Consider the following 10,975-nt stretch of genomic DNA (forward strand, 5'->3'; position numbering starts at 1 on the left):
AGTTATGGGGTAATACGGAAGCACGTGATCTAGAACAGGTCCAGTGAAATGCCGATAATCACTAATTATCCACCTTTGCATGGAGCTCCGTGGGGGCTTAGAATTATAAATAATTTATTAAGTAAATTCTGGTGGAAGGTGGGATACCTTTGAAAACATAAATGACTTTAGATATAACATACTATATATACTCTCTCCATCTAATCCAGATAGCTATCCAGATAGACAGACAGACAGACAGACAGGCAGATAGATAGATAGATAGATAGATAGATAGATAGATAGAGAGTAGATAGATAGATAGATAGATAGATAGATAGATAGATAGATAGATATAGATAGATAGATAGAATTCAGGAAGGACATGGTAAAAAAGGTCCCTCAAGCCATCATTCACCACAACCATATTAAAGATGACCCAAGACAATCAAACCATTATGTGGGTGCTGCAAGGTCAGAATACTTGTTCTGACATTGCCAATATTAGCAAATCTCAGTCAACCATCTTGACATTGGAATATGCCCTGCTATAAAGGCTTGTGCTTTTCCAGGACATTTTATCTTTCTCTTGCGTATGGTGTGAGTAAATCTTTAACTGTGCACCAGGAGGTCAATGATATATTCAGGGTTGGGGAGTAACAGAATACATGTAATAGGATTACGTATTTAAAATACAAAATATAAGTAACTGTATTCCACTACAGTTACAATTTAAATCATTGGTAATTACAATACAGTTACATTCAAAATGTATTTTGATTACTGAAGAGATTACTTTGCATTTTATTGTCATTTGTTTCATTTAATATTTAGTCCTTTCAGATGGAAAACATTTATACATATAAATGATGCGATCCAAAGTGCATTTGAACAGCAGTGAAACACTTTCTTATGATGTGTTACATTCATACGACAGAGAAGTAAGTTTGAAGTAAGTTTGGAGCAGAAGAAATAGAAATAAACCTTGTGTAAATTGTCAGCTTTACGCTAAGCTAAAATGCTATTTCTTGCCATTTTACATGCACATGTTACCAGACACGATCATATTGTTTATCAAGAAAATTCACGTTGGATCATAATTTCTTTTTTTCTAGTAAGACCTTTGATATTAGGGCAAAAATCATATTCTTGATAATAATGTTTGTATTGTTTTCCTGTAAAAATATCTAAAAATCCTTAAAACAAGATCAGTTAGATTGATCTTGTTTTAGAAACAACACTGCATAAGATATTTAGGTTTTTCAGAGAATGTATTTTTAACATGTATTTTGTCTTACTGTACTGGCAGAGTTTTTATAGTCAAAACAAGTGAAAAAATCTACCAGTGCTGAAGAAGTAATCCAAAGTATTTAGAATACGTTACTAACTCTTGAGTAATCTAACAGAATACGTTACAAATTACATTTTACAGCATGTATTCTGTAATCTGTAGTGGAATACATTTCAAAAGTAACCCTCCCAACCCTGGATATATGTTCTTATAAGATTTTCTGTGAATGAGGCTGGAATCTTTCTTTCTGACAGGAAGGAAAACGTTTTTACTAAGAAAGCAGGAACGAAAAAGTATCAAGTCAGCTAGTTTAGAAATGGCTAGAATTTAGAATTAGAATTTGTTTGCATCATCATGTGAGAAGGAACCAGAGACTGATTTAAAGACTGATTAGACTGAAGGACAGAAAGGACAGTGCTGATTGGGTTGGACTCACAATTATTGTTTTCAGTTTAATTTATCACATTTGAGATCTAGAATAAGTTTCGTTTCACAGATTGTGTTAAAGAACAGCAAATCCCTGAACACTGCAACAACAACAAGCGTTATACAAGCGTTCGATCCTTGTTTCCCTTTAATTCTCTTAAATCCTTAAGAAATATTCCACACAGTAATAATATATCCCCGTATTTCATTCATTTGAACAAAGTTCTGAACAAATGCAGTGACCTAAACTAAACGCGCACTGACAGAACATTAAAAACAGCTAATTATTGCACGGTTGAGTCTTTTCAACGGTTCACATATGCAGTGTTTCCATCCGACTATTTTTATGCGCATTTTGAAAATGATTTTCAAAAAGGTGATGGACACATAACGATGAAGTTTTCTGACCATTTATGCACATACATCGCGATGGCAATCCGCTCTTAGGTTGATATTGGTGTGCGAGAGCCAAACGAAAGCTCCGACATCGGCACACACTTCTTTGAACACAGCCCGTGACATTCAGAAGTGTTTCACCCACCACTGGTCCTCACAATCAGCCTGAACAGTTTTGTGCGCGGGCACTACAGGTATAGTGAGGCTGGCGGCGTGACAGCCACTTCCGCCCTCATTATGTGAGATATTACACTCATTCTGCGGCATTTAATGAAACGATTTATACTTACTCTTATTCCGCATATAACTCTCCCCTCATGACAAGGCGGGCTCCTTTAAAATAATGCGCATGATGCATTAAATGGAAACGCGCAACGAATTTTAAATATGCGAAACATTTTGGATGGAAACCCAATGATAGTCACAGATGTCATGAGACAGCGAAAAAAGCTTCAGCACTTGATAATAACAAAGAGGGCAATATAAACTTACGGAGCCCATGGTGATCTGGCATCATGTCAGGAACGAAAAGAAAAAACTATTTAATTAAAGAATATGTTTTCAATTACATTTCGCGAAAAGTCCCAGTCATCAATGCCAAGACTTTGGCAACCCAGTGTGCGTAGTGCAGCAAATGACAGAACAGCTCCGTGAGGACTTTTACTTTTAGTTTGGTGGGCTGGTCCAAGAGAGACGCACGATCAGCTGCAGACACACAAGGGTTAGTAAACTGAATCACAAAATCCATCAAAATAATAAAACAACTTTAAAAATAAAAAATGAATCATTTTAAGGATTTTCTAATAACTGATTCTAATAATTAATAAATAATTATTTCAATAATTAAATAATGTACATTTTAAAATTACATTTTAATTAATACATTTTAATATTTTTATTCTAATTATTATATAATTATTTTATATTAAACATTGACATAAATACATAGTTTTGTATGTAATAATAATGTATAAGACTGTGCTACACAAGTGTTTTATTAATTTAAATTATTTAAATTAATTAAATTATTGAAAATTGTATTATTAAAAATACATTGATGTTTATCTTTGTGCAATATATAATTTTTGTATATACATACAGTTCTATGCAATATGCGATATTGTAATAGCCTATGTGTCATGCAAGTGTTCTGTTTAGGATGTAAATTTATTGATTTAGAATGAATTAAAATGACTAATTAAAGTAATTAAATATTTTATTAAAATGAATTTATCGTTTTTTTCTTTAGACAATATATGATTATTGTATATTAAACATTGACAAAAATAACTTAGTTTTGCCCGTAATAATGTAGTAGACTGAGCTATACAAGTGTTCTGTTAGGATGTAATTTTATTAATTAAAATTATTAAAATTACTAATTAAATTAAATAATTTATTAATTAAAATGTATGTATATATATTTTCTTTGTGCAATATAAAATTACTGTATATACAATAACCATTAATATATAATATCTAGTTTTTTATGCAGTAATGTAATAGTCTATGTATGATACATGTGTTCTGTTTAGGATACCAGTTTATTAATTACAAGGTATTAAATTAATAATATATTTTATAAGTTAAAATGTATCTATCATTTTTTCTTTGTGCAATATATAATTATCGTATACACAACAAACATTGATATATAATATATACTTTTTTATGCAATAACGTAATAGCCAATGTGAAATACAAGTGTTATACCCTGTGTGACACAACTGGGGTGTAAAAGAAAAACTCTGTCCATTTACGAAACCTTCATTATTATATTGTGATCATTAATAACTACTGTATTCATGACATCCTCCAGTCGAAATATACCATAAATGGAGATGTGGTTTAGTTCTTGGGTCCTTTTAATTAACTTGTGACCTCTTATTATGTTTCTCCCCTTAGCTAACATTTCAATTTTCACAAAACAGTCAGGCCGCACACGTGCCAATGGGAAGTCGGACAAATGTGCATCATTTGTGCTGAAAAACAATAGAAATTTCTCTGGAGGGCACACTACAATTGAATAGGGCCTAAATAAAAAATAAATTAAGTACACTCTCCAAACAATTGTTTTCTTAGGAATCTTGGCAACCCATTTGCATTACGAAATCTGTTTCCTTCAATAATATCATAAACAGTAAAAAAGAAAAAAAAAGTGTATTCGCTGATGCATAAACAAAGGATTAACATGAGTCGCCCCTCCCATCAGCAAGACTTACAGCCTCAGGGACATTCATAGAGGTCAAAAACTATAACTTCTTTCTTTAGATGAGTATTCTTTGTGAAGATTATACAAATAAGAGCTGTGACCACAAAGGTAATATAAATGCATTAATCAACAAGCCTGACAAGCTCTCTCATGCTTGCAAAAGGAGAATGTTTAAGGCATGTTATCACAAGATGTCTTGCCTTTTGCATAAACCATACATTATTGCTTTATATCTTAGTGAAGGTCAGAATTTGCAAACAGTATATTTTGCTTTTGCAGCTCACTTATCTTCCAAACATACTTTCCCATGTCCACTTTGACCTACATGATGATCAATTATAAGCTGCATGCTGCGTCTATCAGAGTTGAAACAGAACAAGGACATCACACTTCTGTTTCTGTTGATTGTCACGGGGCAAAAAGAGCATCAGGAAACTACAACTGGCACCACATCTAAGACAAGCACTGAATAAAGATGGACTGTATTGAGAAGACTGGGGTGAATTCTTGGCTTGAGCAGCAGGAAATAGTACTGCATAACATTAACTTTGAAATTGTTGTATGTTTACTGGTGCATCTTTTGCTCTTGCTCTGCCCAAGAGGTTCACCTTGGCATTGTTTCAAATCTTTCCCAATACCCCGAGCGGGTCAGAAGAACATTCTGACTCATAGTTGGCTTGAAGGTATAATTTTGATTGTTTTTCAGACTGATTCTTGTAAACTGCTTAACATGCTTTTTTATTTAAATCACACTATTGACTTGAATGTATAAAGGTAATAGCTTGAAAACCTGGTTAATCTCTAGTTAATATCCTGGTGTCTGACTAAAAGTTGGTATTAAAGGTATAGATCATCCAAAATGTTGTTCCAAACCCACATGACTTTCTTTCACCCATGGAACACAAAAAGAGATTTTAGACAGAATGGCAGTCTAAGTCCCCATTCACTTCAATTGCATCTTTTGTCCATGCAAAAAAGTAAATGGGGACTGAGGCTGTTAATCCTGAACATTTTGGCAAACATCTCGTTACATCTCACACAGAAATCTGATATATGTACATATATGAACATATTTAAAATTAAAGTTCATATATTTTGGCAAATATATACATATTTAAATTCCACTATTATTGGGGAAAATATATTTTATAATATATTCAGTACATATATTTTGAAATATATGTTGCACATATGCACAAGTTTGTGAACTTTCTGTATCAATGAAAACCATATATGAACAAACATGTATATTATATATGTGTTTAACATATATTGCCATACATCAGATTTCTTCGGTATCTCATTCAGGTTTGGAACGAGATGCATAATTACATTTTTTTTTTTTTGGTGAATTAACCCTTTAAGCAATGAACACAACAGATCACAGCAAAAACTCTGTGGAGCTGCTTATCTACTACAATTTCCCATTTACTTAAAAGGTTAGTTTATCAGAAATTTAAATGTTCTCATCATTTACTCTCATGTCATCCCAGATGTCTGTGTATGTCTTTCAAACGAAGATTTTTAGAAGAATATCTCAGCTCTGTAGGTCCATTCTGTGCAAGTGAATAGTGGCCATAACTTTGACTGTCCAAAAATCACATAAATGCAGCATAAAAGTAATCCATACGACTTTAGTAGTTAAATCTATGTCTTAAGAAGTGATATGATAGGTGTGGGTGAGAAACAGCTCGATATTTAAGTCTTTCACATTCTGAAAGTGTAGACTTATTGTAAAAAAGGATTTAAATATTGATCTGTTTCTCACCCAAAGCATAGCTTCAGAAGACATATAATAAACCGCTGGAGTCGTATGGATTACTTTTATGCTGCCTTTATGTGATTTCTGGACCTTCAAAGGTCTGGTCACCATTCACTTGCATTGTATGGACCGACAGAGCTGAGATATTCTTCTAAAAATCTTCATTTGTGTTAAGCAGAAGAAAGAAAGTCATATATATCTGGGATGGCATGAAAGTGAGTAAATAATGAGAGAATTTTTATTTTTGGATTAACTAACCCTTTAAACTGAGTGTTTTCAGGTATAGTGGTTTGTGTATGTTTTATAATTGAGGTGGTATTGTGATTACAACCATGTTTTCAAGGAGCTCAAATTTCTGTTAAATGCTACCCGTAAAATCCCACTGTCAATATAGTGCAAAAACGCCATTCTTGGTCTCTCTCACAAAGTGGTGTACTCACATCCCTGTTTGTCACCACTTTTATGCAACCTCGTACTGGCCCCTGAGCGAGGGGTCAGCAGGGGATGCTCCAATCATAGCCTGCCTGCATCCTGCAATGGTGCTCCTCTATGGACCACAGGAAAAGCCCTCTGGATCCGTACTGAGAGAAGGGCTCTATTTCATGCCACTAGAACAGCAGCCCTGGCCAAACCAAGCAATCTGACGCAGCCTTACTGACACTATCCAGTATGGTGTATGCCAGCGGAGGAACAAGGGGTTATCCTTTATATGCACCCATTTTAGTTGGTAGCATCCTGGTACTGTTTCACTGTAGTATGGACAGCTGCTAAAGGGAATAAACTGGATGGACGTCACAAGGTTAACCTTTTACATTGAGCGGTTTAGGTTAAAGCTAATTTAAGAGGGTTGTGGAGGAAGTTGTCAGTCAGCATGAAGCATAATTTGTAGTGTGAGGAGGGATTGATTATGACATGGCTTTGCTTTCCCAGGGTTTATGTTTGTTGTGTTATTGCAGTACATGTGCTTTCTGTCATCCGAATTGTCTGTTCAGTCTTGGCACAAGGGTGGCTGTTTACATCACTCACTTCTGACTTGTGTTTTCCCAATATATAATATTGATTATAATATTCTGTCTTTGTGTACTATATGAATGTAAAGTACACTGCCTGGCCAAAAAAAAAGTTCCATACTCTAATATTTCATAGGACTACCTTTGATTGCGGTGTGCATTCGTCATGGCATTGTTTCGACAACCTTATGCAATGTCACATTTATTTCTGAGTTGCATAAATTTTTGGCCGAGATCTTGTATTGATGATGGGAGAGTCAAACCACTATGTAAAGTCTTCTCCAGCACATCCCAAAGACTTTCAATGGCTCTTTGAACCACTCTTTCACAATTTGAGCCCGATGAATCTTGGCATTGTCATCCTGGAATATGTCTGTACCGTCAGTGAAGAAAAAAATCCATTGATGGGATAACCTGTTCATACAGTACATTCAGGTAGTCAGCTGATATTTTATTGCCAAATAGTGTTACTGAGCCTAGACCTGACCAACTGAAGCAACTCCAGATCATAACATTGCCTCCAGAGGCTTGTACAGTGGACACTATGCATGATGGGTGCATCGCTTCCCTTCTTACCCTGACGCGTCCATCACTTTGAAATAGGATAAATCTGGACTCATCAGACCACATGACCTATTTCCATTGTTCCACAGTCCAATCTTTATCCTCCCTAGCAAATTGAAGTTGTTTTTTCCGATTAGCCTCACTAACAAGTGGCTTTCTTGTGGCCACACAGCAGTTTAGTCCCAATCCTGTGAGTTCTCGTCGCATTGTGCATGTGGAAATTATCATACTTTCACTATTAAACATAGCCGTGAGTTCTACTGATTTTTTACGATGTGGCTTCAAGAGTTTTAGTGATCTCCGATCATGATCATTCAAGATTTTTTTCCGACCACATTTCTTCCGCAAAGCTGATGGTTCAACACTATCCTTTCAGGTTTTAATAATGCGTTGGACAGTTCTTAACCCAATTCCAGTGATTTCATTAATCTCCTTGTTTTCTTTGCTTGATGCAGGCCAATAATTTGCCCCTTCTGAAACACAGTAACATCTTTTCCACGACCATGGTATACATCTTCCGACATGGTTGTTTAAGAAATGAGAAGCTAGGGGGGGCCTGGGTAGCTCAGTGGTAAAAGACGCTAGCTACCACCCCTGGAGTTTTCTAGTTCGCTAGTTCGAATCCCAAGGTGTGCTGAGTGAGCCAGGTCTCCTAAGCAACCAAATTGGCCTGGTTGCTAGGGAGGGTTGAGTCACATGGAGTAACCTCCTTGTGGTTGCTATAATGTGGTTCGTTCTCAGTGGGGCACGTGGATCGCCGCAGTGGATGGCGTGAATCCTCCACACGCGCTATGTCTCTGTGGCAACGCGCTCAACAAGCAACGTGATAAGATGCGCAGGTTGGTGGTTTCAGACACAGAGGCAACTGGGATTTGTCCTCCACCACCCGGATTGAGGCAAATCACTATGCGACCACGAGGACTTAAAAGTGCATTGGGAATTGGGCATTCCAAATTGGGTGTAAAAGGGGAAAAATCCAAAAAGAAAAAAAAAAAAAGAAATGAGAAGCTACATAATGAATCAGTTAGGATTAAAATAATTGTTGCCAGCTGAAACATATGAATCACTGCAATAATGATCCAATCATAAGCTCTTAAGTATCTGCTTATTTAAATCCAAATGGCGACTTTTTTTTTTTTTTTTTTTGGCCGGGCAGTGTATGTCTTGCCAGACAAGTACAACAGCTTTAACCAGCCAAAGGTGGTTTGCTGGTCTTAGCTGGTTTAAGCTGGTCTAGTTGGTTTCCCAGCTTGGGAAAGCTGGTGTTTAGCTGAAAAGAGCCCAAAGATCTATAACACCAGCAAAACAGGCCAGCCTAACCAGCTTAGCCAGGCTGGGAGACCAGCTAACCACCTGGTTTAAGATGTTTGTTTTCCAGTGGGGAATTAAAGGAATACTTCACCCAAAAATTAAAATTCTCTCATCAATTACTCACCCTCATGCTATCCCGGATGTGTATGACTTTTTTTCTTCAGCAGAACACAAACAAATCCAGTGGTTAAATCAGTGTCTTCAGAAGTGATATAATAGGTGTGAGTGAGAAACAGATACATTTTTAAATCAATTTTTACTATAAATTCTCCTCCCTGTCCAGTCAAGCTCCACTTTAACATTCACCTTCACATTCTTCTTCTTGTGTTTTCGGTGATTCTCATTCTTCATGCATATACCCCCTACTGGGCAGGGAGAAGCATTTCTAGCAAAAATGGACTTAAATATTGATATTTTTCTCATCCACACCTATCATATCACTTCTAAAGATATGGAATTAACCTCTGGAGTCTTATGGATTACTTTTATTCTGCCTTTACGTGCTTTTTGGAGTGTCAAAATTTTGGCACCCATTCACTTGCATTGTATGGACCTACAGAGCTGAGATATTCTTTTAAAAATCTTCATTTGTGTTCTGCAGAAGAAGGCAAACCAAAAACAAAAAAACAAAAAAAAAAAAGCAAAACTGCAGTTACAGTAAGGCACTTACAATGGAAGTGAATGGGGACAGTCCATCAACACTAAAATACATAATTTCAAAAGTATAGCCACAAGATGTAAACATTATATGTTTTAACATGATTTTAGTGTGGTAACCTTATGATAAGCTTACTAACCTTATCTGTGTAAAGTTATATCCAATTACAGGGATACAGGGTTTCGTTGTCTGACAACAAAATTTTTAAATTGGATATAACTTTACATGGGTTTATTAAAATAAAATCATGCTAACATGTAAAATGTTTACACTTTTTAGCTATACTTTGTGTTTTAATGTTTATGAACTGGCCCCATTCACTTTCTTTGTAAGTACCATACTGTAACCATAATTCTTTTAAATAAAGGTGTGACAAGTCCAAATTATTTTTGTGTAAATCAACATTATGCAACAAATGCCGTTAATTGTGCTTAACTTGTATTGAACCCAGAACATCCCTTTGATTCATTTTGCTATGAGAGAATATGTCTAGGAGTGTTTTCAAAAGATAAACAGAAATGATTTTTGTTAATAAAAGCTTTAAGCCACAGAACATTCAGTGGAACTATTATTATATACAGCAAATATAAGATTAGTATTAAACATTAGATCCCATCCCATTGCTTGACCATACATTAGTCCAAATGAACAAAATGGATGATATATCAGGAAAGATTCCATTAAAAGTGATTTGATAAGAATTAATACATATGACATGTGAAGTCAACAAATGTTTGTGTCATCATAAATATCACAGACCAAACACATCTAGCAGATGCACATCTAATACTTACTCATTTTGCACAACCAATAATAGTGGGTAAACAGCTTTAGTTTTACAGTTTAGTTTTACTAGCATGATAAGGAGTTAATAATTTCTGCTAAATATATGAACATTTAAGAATGCTCAGCATTAATGTATATCTTTGCTGTGCTTGAGACCTACACAACATCTACTCAGCCTCATCAGTAACCTGCTTTACCCAAGAGAAACAACACATGGGAAAACATTTTGCCATGACATTTGAAACTTTTATAGTACATATTGAAACCCTACAGTTCAGATCAGGATATTCTGAGCTGATCAAAAGACTGAAAGTCTTGTCAAACCAGAAAAACACTTCCTCTTACCCTGCTTGGTGGTAAACCGATGGTAAATCCCTAAAAGTCTCACAGTAGGGACATCCCAGTGTCCCAGAGGTTTTGTACTGTATCTGTATGTCTATTAGTGAGTTTACTTCTCAATGAGTACTGTGTCTAAAACAAGGAGTAACTAACCATACATATGCTCTCTTCCAAATGAGCTCATGTCTGATCCCTGGGGCCAGCTATGGTCACTTCCTGAGCTGTTTTGGAGCGCAAAAGA

The 10,975-nt window shown here is 35.5% G+C and overlaps 1 protein-coding gene across 2 annotated transcripts in view; it reads right to left on the reverse strand.

Annotated features, from left to right (window-relative positions):
* Positions 1 to 10,898, reverse strand: part of LOC127422651 (tumor necrosis factor alpha-induced protein 2-like) — a 62,061-nt gene extending 51,163 nt beyond the window's left edge. Inside the window, exon 1 of one of the 2 annotated variants that reach the window (XM_051666408.1) lies at positions 10,741 to 10,898. The gene's annotated coding sequence lies outside the window, so the exon portion shown is untranslated. Of the gene's footprint in view, positions 1 to 2,584; positions 2,742 to 10,740 lie in introns of those variants that run through there. The other variant, XM_051666407.1, reaches the window with a different exon arrangement.
* Positions 10,899 to 10,975: the final 77 nt, after the last annotated feature.

Source organism: Myxocyprinus asiaticus, chromosome 31 (genome assembly GCF_019703515.2).
Source record: "Myxocyprinus asiaticus isolate MX2 ecotype Aquarium Trade chromosome 31, UBuf_Myxa_2, whole genome shotgun sequence".
In the NCBI taxonomy this organism is placed as follows: domain Eukaryota; kingdom Metazoa; phylum Chordata; class Actinopteri; order Cypriniformes; family Catostomidae; genus Myxocyprinus; species Myxocyprinus asiaticus.